This window comes from Odontesthes bonariensis, chromosome 12 (assembly GCF_027942865.1).
Source record: "Odontesthes bonariensis isolate fOdoBon6 chromosome 12, fOdoBon6.hap1, whole genome shotgun sequence".
Lineage (NCBI taxonomy): Eukaryota > Metazoa > Chordata > Actinopteri > Atheriniformes > Atherinopsidae > Odontesthes > Odontesthes bonariensis.
Window position 1 is genome coordinate 35649731 of NC_134517.1, and position 13743 is coordinate 35663473.

Here is a 13743-nt window from a genome sequence, read left to right on the forward strand (position 1 = left end):
TGTCGGCGTTAAATAATTAACGAGTTAACTCGCCCAGCCCTAGTAAATACTCTAAAATGTGCTTTAAATAACTCAGAAATGATAATCTAGGATATTACTTTATATCCTGAAACTGAAAACTCCCTGAAAGAAAACAGAGAAAAATTAAAAAGTGAAAGAAATAATCAAGGAGCCTCTTTTCCTCCGTATTCAGAGTTTAAACAGCTGTGATCATGGCTGCTGCACAGATACTTCTGGGCGGTTTCAGAAGGTTTCTCTCAGTAAATACGAGCCTCTGGTGAAACCGGCCGGTCTCCGGAGCAAAAGTGCAGCAGCTGATGAGATGCAGCTCGGCCTCTGGAGGAGTTTTTGTGTTAATTGAAAATAAGAGAAGTTTTAACCGGTGCCAGAGTACCCACAGTTCTAACAGATGGGAGATAAAACCACGGCTGACTGACTCAGACCCACCAGCGGAAAAACAAAAGCTTATTTTTAGAAACTGCTTTCATCTGTAACTATTCACAGATCAGTTTAGTTTAGTTTAATTTTACTTATCTATGATCTTAAATGTTGTTTTAGTTTGCATCTAAAGCTGATGATTAACTGGAATAAACTGCCTTTAAAATGAAAACTGTTTATTTTTACTGGATCACGCAGCAATGAGACGGAATCTATTTTTAAAATCTGTCATGTGAGATCAGAGCCGAGTTTAACTTGGTGAAAAAAAAACGCTGGTAAAGGAGGCGTGGAGGAGAAAAGAGCGTCACGGACGTGCACGCCAGCATGGGCCGAGCTGTGGAAACAAAAACAAATATCTGCAGATTACATTTAACAGGCCTGCGCTGTGTTATAAATAATCAGTAAAGCAAAGTAATTCATTACAATAACGGCATGAACCCAGATGTTCTTTATTTAATCCATCCAACCAACAACACTTTCCAAAAACAGCTGGAACTGGCACAATTTAAAGATATTAATGAGGTAAACAAAGAATTACAAACAGCTGATTGTAACCAGGATCTGGTCCTAAAGCAGCCTCCATGATGAGTCTGAGAGGAGCAGAGATGTTCAGAGGAGCTCCAGTTTGTCCACAAATGTGTTTAAATCAAAGTTCCTCAGAGAAAGACTGGAAGGATCTGCATGTTTCTCCCTCTGCAGAGCAGAATATCATGAAAGCATTCAGGGAATCTGGAGGAGTTTCAGTGTAAAGGACGAGGGAGCGAGCCTAAAGGCCTCAGAGAAAGACTGTTGTTGGAGCTCGTTGATGTTGAAATGCAAATTATTTTGACCAAATTACATCTCATTACGCTCATTCTGCAGACGCTTTTATCCAAAGCAACTTACAATTTTCTGATGGGGGTGCGGAAGTACCACCACATCACACCCATCCTCAAATCCCTCCACTGGCCCTTTCCAGAACAGGATCGAATTCAAAATTTCCCTTCTGTCCCACCAGTGCCTCCATGGCACTGCCCCCCCCTACATCAAAGACCTCATCGCCCCCCATTACTCCTCAGGACTATGGGCGACCGGGCCTTCAGCTCGGCTGCACCCAGTCTGTGGAATAATCTCTCCGACCATCTAAGACTCTGGATTCTTTTAAGAAAGGCCTGGAAACTCACCTTTTAGAAAAGCCTTCAGAGCCTTTCAGCGCACCTTTAACCCTCTACCCTAACCATGAATCCAGCTCTAAGTAGGGCTGCACAATATATCGAATTTTAATCACAATAACGATATTGGCTTCCCACGCTCAAATTCGCGTGATCGAGCGATATTTAAAATGCGTCGTTCCGTCCATAGAACGCTCCATATTAAAGGTGTTTTCAAAGATCCTCCGCTTTAACCCTCTCTGGTGTTTTTTTTTAAAGCCACTCTAGCGCTCCGTAAACCACCGTCTGATCACATGCCTCCATGAGCCAATCAGAGTTGCTCCCTGCACCGCGCAGTTTAGTTTCTAGATGTAGAGACTAGTTACAGAGGACAAAGTAACGTGGCGAACACACCACAACAGGTCGGTCTTATGAGCTATAAACACTCTTAAAGGTAGGGTAGGAGATCCTGGATTTTGAGTCCAGCGAAGCTGCATTTTGAAAATACACAGGTAAAAAGTCCCAACCCTGTTCTTCACTTTCCCCCCGAAGGCACGCCTCTAGAGTACATGAACGAGCACGAAGGTGCACGAGCGCTGTTCTGACAGCAAGCATCGATCGTTGCCGTATTTAGTATATGCTAACTATACGTTTAATAATGCTAGGTGCTAGGCAAGCTGGCTCTAGTTTAGCTTCCTGCCAAGCTTCTGGACGCGTAATTCGTTCATGAAGCAGGGTACGCACACGGGGGGAAGGAGGGAGGAGCAGATTGCAGTTTGATAGACGCATCAGAATCCAATCATTGTTAACGGTCTGTTCAGTATGATTGGAGGGTGTTTTTCCTAGATTGTACGTTCTAGAGGCCACTAAAACTTTTCATATTTGTGTCAAAACTTTTAATTAATTGGTTGCAATGGGGGTGTGAAGAGTATTTCAAGCAATATGTAAAAAAATGCTCCAGAAAAAGATCTCCTACCCCACCTTTAACAGAGAAAACAAAAAATGTCTAACGTGGCCGAGGCCGAGGAGCTCGTCCCGAGAACCGGATCGTCATCAATTGTGCGGAAGCATTTCGGGTTCAAGGCGAGTGACACAACACAAGAAAAGGTGACATGCAAAGAGTGCCGTACGGTTGTGTTGGCGCCACAAAGCATCACAACGAACCTCTTTAGCCACTTGAAAACACCATAAAGTTCAATACGATGAATGTATGAGGACCAAGTAATGCGTTGCAAAGACTAATCATCCCACAACAACTCAGGCATCCATCGAAGCGAGCCTCTTTTATTTATTTTTATTTATTCTTTAAGGAGGTGCACTGAATTTAGGTGAATAAGAGGGCCTATTTTATTTTGTTGCACATATTTGTACATTACCAGGAATGTAGCACAATATGGATGTGAAAGCAGTTATAATAAGCCTATGTGACAATAAATTTTGTTTTGGTTAAAATCAACAATTAATCGTGATATCAATATTGCTCAAAATAATCGTGATAATCATTTTGGCCATTATCGTGCAGCTCGAAGCGTGTCAGTTCCCCTCCATCGGCTGCCGGACGGGCACTAATGGGCTGCACATGTTGGTGTTCCGTGATGTTCTCATACAAAGGGAACAAAGGGGAGGTCTGTGCGTGCACGCTGCCGGTGCGTGACCGAGAGAGACGAGGCATGTGCCAGCCCAGCGCACGGGGCCTCCCCTCTGAGCAGAGAGGGATTCTGTTTTGCTGGCGAGGTTGCCCGGCAACTGTGACGTCACCGGAGCTCACGACGACAAAGAACCAGAGAGGAAGAGCGATCCTCTCTGCGCATGTGCCCAGCACGTGAATAATTCACTCAGATCTTTCCTGAAAACACAGAGCAGTGGCTCAGCTTCTTGACGTCTGACTCGGATCCCAGCATCAGGCCAGCAGTCGTGCACGGTCAGCCGCTCTGAAGGGCCTCAATGTCAGAACCAGCAGCTGGAAACGCTGCAGATGTTGTCATTTCACACGCTGATTAGACGCATAAAGGAGTTGATTCTTGAGCTGAAGCTGAGTTCTTCCACCCAGAGACTGTCGCAGAGTATTTCTGGTAAAGCTCAAACTGTATTTAGTATTTTTTAGGGCTGGGCGAGTTAACTCGTTATTATGTAACGCCGATAAATATTTTTATCGCGCATTAACGCATTTTTTTAGGGCTTTTGTGCCTTTAATGGATAGGAAAGTTCAGTGAGACAGGAAGCAGGGGCCAGAGAGAGGGGGAACGACATGCAGCACAGGGCCGTCCGATACAGGACTCACACTGGAAAAAATGCCCCTCCAAAGATAAGTAAGAAAAACAACAAATAAAAGACGTTTTTGCTTGAAATAAGCAAAAAAATCTGCCAATGGAACTAGTGAAAATCGGCTTGTCAACATTTCTTGAAATAAGATGTGATATTTAGGACTTTTGAGTTAAAAGTGATCTTGAAATTAGCTTAAAAACCTCTTCAAATGAAAAGAAAAGCTTGTTTCATATGATATGTGACTCAAAACAATTTGTTTTCAAGACTTTTTCATTTAACAAGATATTCCAGATGTATTGTCTTCAAACAAGTCCCTATATCTGGCTGAAATGGTGCTTGTTAGGCAGTTGTGTCTTCTATTAAGTGTAATGAGATACTCAATTAGGCAAATATACTTAAGATACGTAAGATTTAGATTTTTTCCAGTGAACCGGGGCCAGCTGCAGCGAGGACTGTAGCCTCTGTACATGGGGCGCCTGCTCAGCCCACTACGCCACGGACCACCCCTGTTTTATTATTTATTTTATTTTGTAAAAGTCTGTTGCTCACAGGCTTTTATTTTGTAAAAGTCTGTCGCTCACAGGCTTTTATTTTGTAAAAGTCTGCTGCTCACAGGCTTTTATTTTGTAAAAGTCTGCTGCTCACAGGCTTTTATTTTGTAAAAGTCTGCTGCTGTCTGCTGTGGAACAGGAAAAGAAAGTAATCGGCGGATCCACCAAACATGGAGAAGGGTACGGAACTTTTACTCGGCCATTTTCATGTTAAAGTTCTTCCAGACGGCGGAGTCGACAGAACCAAAGTCATCTGTAAACACTGCCAAGTTGAATTGTCTTCTCAGCGTAGTAGTTCCAGTCTAAAATATCACTTAAAGGCAAAACACACAACTGATAGCAGCAAGTCATTCAAGGAAACAGACAGTGGAGCGAGGCTTCTACATAAAAACTACAGAAAGATGCTGATGTTAAAAGTGTGTTTGCACAACAAATGTTATGGCACTTTCATTCATATGGCAGCACATTTAAAATAAAGCTAAATGCTAAAAGCTATACGCTACTTTTGGATTCATTTTTGGATTCTGCGTACAAATGCGATTAATCGTGATTAATCAGGGAAATCATGTGATTAATTAGAATAAAAGTTTTAATCGTTGCCCAGCCCTAATATGCATCACAAAATGGTTCTCCAGGAAAAAGTCAGACCTCACAATCTCTTGGCCCTATTTTCTCTCCCTTCATATCACTGCCTGCTGCTGCCTGCTGACAGCCGCACCTGTTACAGTGTTTACTGCTCGGTCTGCACAGCAGGCGGTGATACGAAGGGAGAGAAAATAGGGCCAAGAGATTGTGAGGTCTGACTTTTTCCTGGAGAACCATTTTGTGATGCAAATGTATTACTCTGTTGAACGCATATTGTTTTGAGAAGCAAAACGCTTTATTTTTTTAACCCCAGCCAACTAGCCGGACTACCTTCATCAACACCAAAACGAGGCTGGAACTCTGCTCACAGGACGCAGCAGGGGGTAAGAAGATGTTCAGAAATGATGTTGCTGATATGGGATGTTACACAGCTTCACGTCAGAAGAGGCGAACTGTCCCTTTAACTCGTATCAAGTCAATAATATTTCTGAAAATGAGCTCCGTTTCATGAGCGCGTCGGAGCTGCTCCGTAACGCAGGTGCTCGTCAGGTTTGAGTTTTTCGGTTCCAGAGCTGCTCAGTGAGCTACGGCCCACTTACTTCAGCATGTCTATATTTAGAAGTGCTTGGCTCAGGAAGATTATCCCACCGCTGTAAGTGATGTTTGACAGTGAAAAGCTGCTGGTATCCTTTAAATCATACGGCAGCGCGGTGGTCTGGCTTCCTGCCGCAGATATCTGGCTGTGCAGACGTCCCGCTCAGCCCACAGCATCCTGCAGTGTGACGTGTTCTGTGGGGCCCGTTTGGCCTCCGAAGCCTAAAGATCTGGCTGTGCAGACTCGTGTTGTTCGTCTCCATCTTCCCTCTGTGGACATAATCGCTCCTGCTTGTGTTTACCGTCCCTCCTTCAGTGTTATCCCCGTAATCATCATCAGCATCCTAATTTGGCTGCTCTCTGCAGACATCAGACAGGAGAGCTGCGAGGAAGTGAATGGTGATAAAAAGGGTCACGATCGGCTTCCTGCTTCAGTCTGAGGGACATTTATTAGCTAAATGCGCTCCGGGGACACTCAGATCAGCTCAGGCAGCATCTTTTGTAAAACATGAGTAGAAACTCAAAGAAGGAAACAGACTGAGTGAGCCATGGAGGTGGTGTAAAAAAGCCCTTCTGCTTCTCCGGCTCTTCCTTTGTCGCTTGTTAAAACCACAACACGTCACTGCCTGATTACCAGAGGTGGGTACACTGGAAAAAATGCCCCTCCAAAAATAAGTAAAAAAAACAACAAATAAACAAAAAACTCGGCTCACAGGACGCAGCAGGGGGTAAGAAGATGTTCAGAAATGATGTTGCTGATATGGGATGTCATACAGCTTCATGTCAAAAGAGGCGAACTGTCCCTTTAAAGCCTTCAGGCTGCTGTCGAGCCGCTTCAGCCGAAATTAAACGTTTAAACGCTCATGATGCACAGCAGTTACATCACTGAGCGGCCCGTAGTATCACACTCAGAGGGAGAAGCACGCCGAAAACATTTCAGGAAACTTCAGAAACAAACACGACCAACAGAAATCACAGAACCAATAAAAACGGGAGAAAACAACAGCGTAGAAACAGCTGCTTTGGACCTGCAGGGAAACCCCGTCGGTGGAACTTTAACAGGAATCTGGAGTCCACACACACGCTGTTTGTTCAGCTGAACTTCAGTTCAAACTGCTTCTCCTGTGTTTTCTCTGACTTTAAAAGCTCCGCACACCTGCAGTCGCTCGTGTCGGATTTGCATTTCCCTGCGTGGGCGTGTTTCCTCCTCATCATCATCAGTGATGTCTGAACAGAGTTCAGTAAAACAGAGGATTCATGTTTCCACAGTTCAGACTCATGAGAGTCTGTGGTGACTCCACAATAACATGAACGCGTCCGTAAAGAAGAGTTAGAAAACTGGCACAAACGAGGTTCTCAAATCATTTGAGACTTTGGTTAAGAGCGTTTAAACAGTTTGAGGATTCAGGATTAATCTGTTAAAATCAGCCTTCAGTTATCCATCCTGGTTCATCTTTCAATAAGCGGCTGAACAGAAGCACTGTGGGGTTCTGTGGGCTCTTCTCATTGGGACAACTTGTTGAAAGTGAGTTCAAACAGAAACTACGAGCCAGCGAAAATGAGAGGAAAGCCTGAAAAAACATCTGTAACATCTTTGGAGTATCAGTGAACTATCCAACATGTCCGACAGACTCAGCTCATCGGCGGAAGGATACGCTCGGCAGAGAAAACAGTGACAGGGCGATCTGATGCAAAAGGGATGCGGTGTAAAAACTAGGGCTGGGCGCGTTAACTCGCTAATTATTTAACGCTGATGAATATTTTATCGCGCATTAACGCAGTTGTCTTTTTAAATTTTTTTTAATTTATTTCATTATTGTAAAAGTCTGTTGCTCACAGGCTTTTATTTTGTAAAAGTCTGTTGCTCACAGGCTTTTATTTTGTAAAAGTCAGCTGGAAACGCTGCAGATGTTGTCATTTCACGCGCTGATTAGACGCATAAAGGAGTTGATTCTTGAGCTGAAGCTGAGTTCTTCCACCCAGAGACTGTCGCAGAGTATTTCTGGTAAAGCTCAAACTGTATTTAGTATTTTTTAGGGCTGGGCGAGTTAACTCGTTATTATGTAACGCCGATAAATATTTTTATCGCGCATTAACGCATTTTTTTAGGGCTTTTGTGCCTTTAATGGATAGGAAAGTTCAGTGAGACAGGAAGCAGGGGCCAGAGAGAGGGGGAACGACATGCAGCACAGGGCCGTCCGATACAGGACTCACACTGGAAAAAATGCCCCTCCAAAAATAAGTAAGAAAAACAACAAATAAAAGACGTTTTTGCTTGAAATAAGCAAAAAAATCTGCCAATGGAACTAGTGTAAATCGACTTGTCAAGGTTTCTTGAAATAAGATGTGATATTTAGGACTTTTGAGTTAAAAGTGATCTTGAAATTAGCTTAAAAACCTCTTCAAATGAAAAGAAAAGCTTGTTTCATGTGAAATATGACTCAAAACAATTTGTTTTCAAGACTTTTTCATTTAACAAGATATTCCAGATGTATTGTCTTCAAACAAGTCCCTATATCTGGCTGAAATGGTGCTTGTTAGGCAGTTGTGTCTTATATTAAGTGTAATGAGATATTTGGACTAGAAATGAGACAAATATAAGTCAAAGTCAGCTTTATTTGTCAGATCTGTATACGTACAGGACATACACAGGCTTGAAATGACGTTTCTCTCTAGCTCGGTAAGACTTGGATTTTTTCCAGTGCAAACCAGCCCCAGTTGTTGTTCAGTTTTCAACTAATTCCACTTCCTCCCGTTGGCCACACGCCTCCGTTATGCAGAGATGGGGCGCCTCGGTTCTCCTTTAGATCAATGGTTCCACACTCTGAGTGTGGTTCAGTCTGTGCGAAATGAAAGGGGTGAAGCCAGGGATCGGGCCTTCGTTCCCTCTTCCTCTTGCCAACGCAGCATCGGTTGGTAAATGTGATCCGTGGTGACACATGGCTTTATAAACCGTTCCCAGATCCAACAAAAGCAACAAGAACGCAGAACACAGGAAACGGCCACTCCAAGTTTAAAGTTTTTGCTCATCCAGAGCGATTCTCACACAGGAGAAAGCATTTAGTCTCCTTCTATTTGAGCTTTCACATCATCAGAGGGCAGGGACAAAGGTGAACAGGCCAAAGATGGAGTTCAGGACCAAATTTAGAACTAATACCGTCTCAGAGATTGAACTATTCGGGGGGAATGAGCAACCTTAGGGGCCGCAGCTTCGTCTTTAACCATAAAAGGGCTGCTGCTGCTTCCATGTAAAGACTTGAGATGAAACACATACTTCACAAATCACACATTATTCCTGCCGCATGTCCCGGAAAATCTTCACTTCTTGGCCCCGTGCTGTCACGGCTCACTGCTTCCACTTAATCTTTCTTAAAAAGATTGATCTGCAAAGCTCTGCAAAGCTCTGCTCATCTGCTCGTTTTTCAGCCTGAACTTCCACCACCATCGAGTGTCCGCGGCAGGTGTTCGCCGCCCCGGTTTTACAGATAAGAGAGTGAAACGAGAAGCGTGATCAGCTGAGAATCTGCAGCCGTCAAACTGCCTGAGATGGATCTGGGATCCGCTCGCACAAAGGTTTCTGTTCCCCAACCTGCCGGGGATGCAGCCTCACAAATACCACAAGTCTTTATGGAAGGCCTGGGCGTCATGGCAACTGGGTGATTTTGTGTGAAATGCAGAGGGGAACGGAAAGGCCAAGACACTCCCTCCCCATCTATAAAAGGAAAATAAAAGATCACCTGTACTCTATGGGACTGTCTTAATACTTTTTCTTCTCTTTTTTGTTTATAGTTGCCATTTAGTCTTTTGATTTATTGTAATTTATTTCTTGATTCATTGCTTGATTATTGATTTTTGTGATGTTTATATTCTTTGTTTCTCATTAATCCATTTGTTGTTTTATCCTGATAAGATACATTTAATTTTGTTTATTTATCTTAATGGTAAGGTTCTGGATAAGCCCTCCCAGGGTTTCTAACCTCTCCAGCACCGATTCATTGCGGCTTATCATTTATTATCTATTGTATATTTATTTATTTTTAGTATATTTCTTTCTTTTATGATAAACTCTTGTTTGTATTGTTTTATCAAAGTGCAAACAAACAATAAACAATATACGCAACGAATCACTGCGGTGCGGTCGAAGAAGCACGGCAACCGGTTCGAAGCCATACACTGAAAAAAATCCTAATTTCTAATCAAAATATATCATTACACTTAATATAAGACACAACTGCCTAACAAGTTCTATTTCAGCCAGATATAGGGACTGGTTTGAAGACAAAACATCTGGAATATCTTGTTAAGCGGAAAAGTCTTGAAAACAAATGGTTTTGAGTCACATTTCATATGAAACAAGCTTTTTTTTTTTTACAATTGAAGAGGTTTTTAAGCTAATTTCAAGATCACTTTTATCTCAAAAGTCCTAAATATCACATCTTATTTCAAGAAATCTGGACAAGCCGATTTTCACTAGTTCCATTGGCAGATTTTTTTGCTTATTTCAAGCAAAAACGTCTTTTATTTGTTGTTTTTTTTACTTATATTTGGAGGGGCATTTTTCCCAGTGTAGCTTTACAGTGACAGGATAACGTGTGGGAACCTCCATCAGAGGTGAATCCAGACGCCCGAAACAGTCCGCACACACGAGACAAAGAAGAAGAAGAAGAGGAGCACGGCAGAAATCTAAGCTCTGGGATCAGAGGTGGAGGCTCTGACACACCAATTTGAATATAAACAAAACAGCACAAAAAGGGTTGCACTCAGAGTCGATTCCGCTGGTTTCAGGCTTTTACATCACAATCAGCCGCAGATTGAACCACAACTGATTTCAAAACTGGCCGTGAAGCCTCAAATCTGACTCAATCAAACGCGCCTTGAGGCCGAAGCGCGCAACTTTTACACACAAGCGAACATCTGTAACATGAAAGCCTGCTGCTGCGAGGTTTACTGAGATTATTCCTGTCAAAGCAGCTGCTGATCTCACCCAGCTGATTAAATAATGAGAAGGCGACTCGTCTTTTGAACGACTTGTTCATTAATGCACGGATGCTGGTGTGACAAAAAAAAAAAAAAAAAAAGGTCGAAGCTCACATGTCTGTGGTCAAACCAGTTGCTCCTAAATTTGGTGTTTTGACCTTTATGGTGAATAAAATGGGTTCCATGAGAGCTGCAGGGTCGGTCACAAAAACAACTTTCTGCAGCTAAAGATTCACGAAAAGGTTAACGGAACCCAAAGAAAGCACATTCTAAGTTAGGGTGATTACACCCATGTGACAGTCCAGCCTTAAACCATCTACTGAAGCAATGAAAATTACCGAGCTGTGCGCAGCTCTACCCACACGCATGATGCCCTCTGCATACGTACGAGGTCGTCAGGGTGGACGTGTGTGCCAAGTTTCATGACCTTGCGATGATGATAAGGCTTTCAAATCACAAACGCCATCACATGATTCTCACCGCCTGGCCACGCCCACACCGTTCAGAGTTTGGAAAAGGTTCTCAAGACTTTTTTCCCCCATAGCTTAAGAGTAACCTCCTACTACATACTACATACTGCATACTACATATTTCCATACTACATACTGATCGATCAGACAGTATGCAGAGCGTTTACCCACAATGCATTTCGCTCCTGCCCGAGCCGAAATCAGCCGGCCTGAAGCTGATTTCTCTTAAGCTCTAAACTCTGTAAACTTTAGCAACATTTGAAACATTTTCAGGTGAGAAAGTAGTCGTTTAGATCCCCAACGTGTTGAAAACCTGACAAAATACCGGCTGTTTACCATTTTGTTCCCACGAATTCGGCGCTACTAAAGCTAGCCGCAGTGAGCAACGCACTTCCTGTTATTTTCACAAAATAAAATACCCGTTGCCTTTTATCATAGGGAAAGCCATTACCATACAATTGGTGCTTTTGTTTTGAAAACAGGAAGTGAACCTACCCTCGTTGTAGCTAGCTTGAAACTGCCGTTTTGACAGGAAATGACGATCGGCGACGTCACGTTACGTTGCATCTTGGGTAGTTTGAGTATGAGTAGTAACCTCATGATGCATACCCAACATTTCGGAGAATCTAGTATGCATCCGGGAACTTAAAAAAAGTTAAAGTTAGTAGGAGTAGTAAGAGAAGTAGGAGAAGTAGGAGAAGTAGGCGGTTTCGAACACAGCCGGTGTGTTTAGTGACTACAGCACTTTTAGAGTCCTTTTATAAATGTCTTCAAGGATGAACCACAACAGAGGTGGAGGGTAACAGCCATGAGGACGCACAATAAGTCAACCGACCTAATTTGTCTTGACCTTTACACTCTTTATGTTACCACCAGGCTCCGAGAGGGAAGTCGATTAACAACATGAAACCAGTTGGATGTGGTTTGGATTTTTACTGCTTAGAGGTTTTAAGGAAACATTTTTTAATATTTGTTTTAAAAACAAATGAAGAAGAACCAGTTAAAGCTGCCAAACCACAAAAAGAAGAGAGGGCGAAACCCTCCACAGACTCAACCCATGAGCAGCGACACCTCTGTGGTGAGCAACGAGTGTCACAGCCAAACCTCCCCATAAAAAAACTCATGCTGTTTATGATTGGTGATACTGACTGAATAACCTTTACTTTTTACAAAGACTCCATCATTTAGGAGCTTTAATTTCCCTGAAAACTCGTGCTGATCCCATAACTTCAGCCTAAAGGGATAAATAAGAGATATTATCCACCAAGAGAAGAACACAAATGAAATATTTACAGCAGAGTATGAGACGGAGCTCCTGCTGAGTTGAATGTTTTAGTAGAGAACAACCAGCTGAAGCCAGAAGTTAAGGCCAAGTCTGTTCCACATGTTAAAGGGAAGTAGGCATGAAGGGAAGTTGGAGCGCGATTTAATCAAATAACAGTAACGTTTAAAGAGATTAGAGGATCTTTCCTTAGCTGACATTTGTAAAACTTTGCAGAGAGGTGGAAGTTAGGAGGGTATTCGTGGAATAGGTGGCGGAACTTCCTCCCGTAGAGTTCAAGGAGGTCATGAAGCATTTTCATTTCAATGGACACCTGAATAATCTCTAGAAAATGAGGCCCAGACTTTGTTTACAGCACTGCTTCTGCACATGTACCCCCAGCAGATAACAATCAGCCAGATATTCATTCTTACATGCTGTGGAAATTGATTTCCAGCCAATTGAGAACAACTCAATGATGATTGTTTTATATCAGGCAGAAGGTGGAAAGCAGCATAATGAGCGCACAGGCTCGGGTAAATGCTACAGAGTTATCACAAGGTTGTGAATTGTGCAAGAAGTCTTTGAGTTGTCACATACAGCTCATCTAAAACCATCCATCCATTTTCTGTACCCGCTGAATCCGTCGGTCGGGTCGCGGGGGGGCTGGAGCCAGTCCATCACAGGCTTATCCAAAACATCTCCAAAAATGTAACAAATGCAGTGCACATGAAAACTGCTTCGGTCGGATGTTTTCCTCGCTGTGCGGGCCGATTCGTGGTGTCTACGTCTGCTGGTGCGCAGGTCCTGGACCCGTGGGGTCATCCAGTAATCTGCAGTCCAGATATCTGCAGCTGATCACGTGCACAGATGGAAAGGTGGTGCACGGAGGCTTGTTAAAGGAACAATTCGCTGTTATTATCCACATCTCAACAATTCTTCGTAGAAAGAGATGCGGCACGACTTTGGTTTCCAACACATCCTGATGCTTTATGGTCACTTGACATTTTTGATGGCGTCTTTCTGGCCTCTTCAACTTGACAACGAATTCATGTGTACGGCTGTGCATGTGCAGGCCTCACACGGAGATTTGGTTTTATGACAGCGGCGTTAATCCCACAACTGCAGGGGGAGCCAAAGAGGAAAAGGTGCTTTCAGATTGAACCCTTCAAGCTCTCTGAAGGTTATGAGAACTATAAACCAGATATAAACGCAGATAGCTTGTTCACAAATAAAAAAATAAAAAAAATCCCATAATTCCACCTCAACATAATTTTAAGAACAGTTTTTTTAAATGGGTGATGTTGCCCGGTCTTAAAGGGACAGTTCGCCTCTTTTGACATGAAGCTGTATGACATCCCATATTAGCAACATAATTTCTGAACATCTTCTTACCCCCTGCTGCGTCCTGTGAGCAGAGTTCCAGCCTCGTTTTGGTGCTGATGAAGGTAGTCCGGCTAGTTGGCTGGGGT

At 43.1% G+C, this 13743-nt stretch overlaps 1 protein-coding gene across 5 annotated transcripts in view; it reads right to left on the minus strand.

Annotated features, from left to right (window-relative positions):
* Positions 1-13743, minus strand: part of dgkg (diacylglycerol kinase, gamma) — a 188977-nt gene that overhangs the window by 171489 nt on the left and 3745 nt on the right. The window lies entirely within an intron of this gene.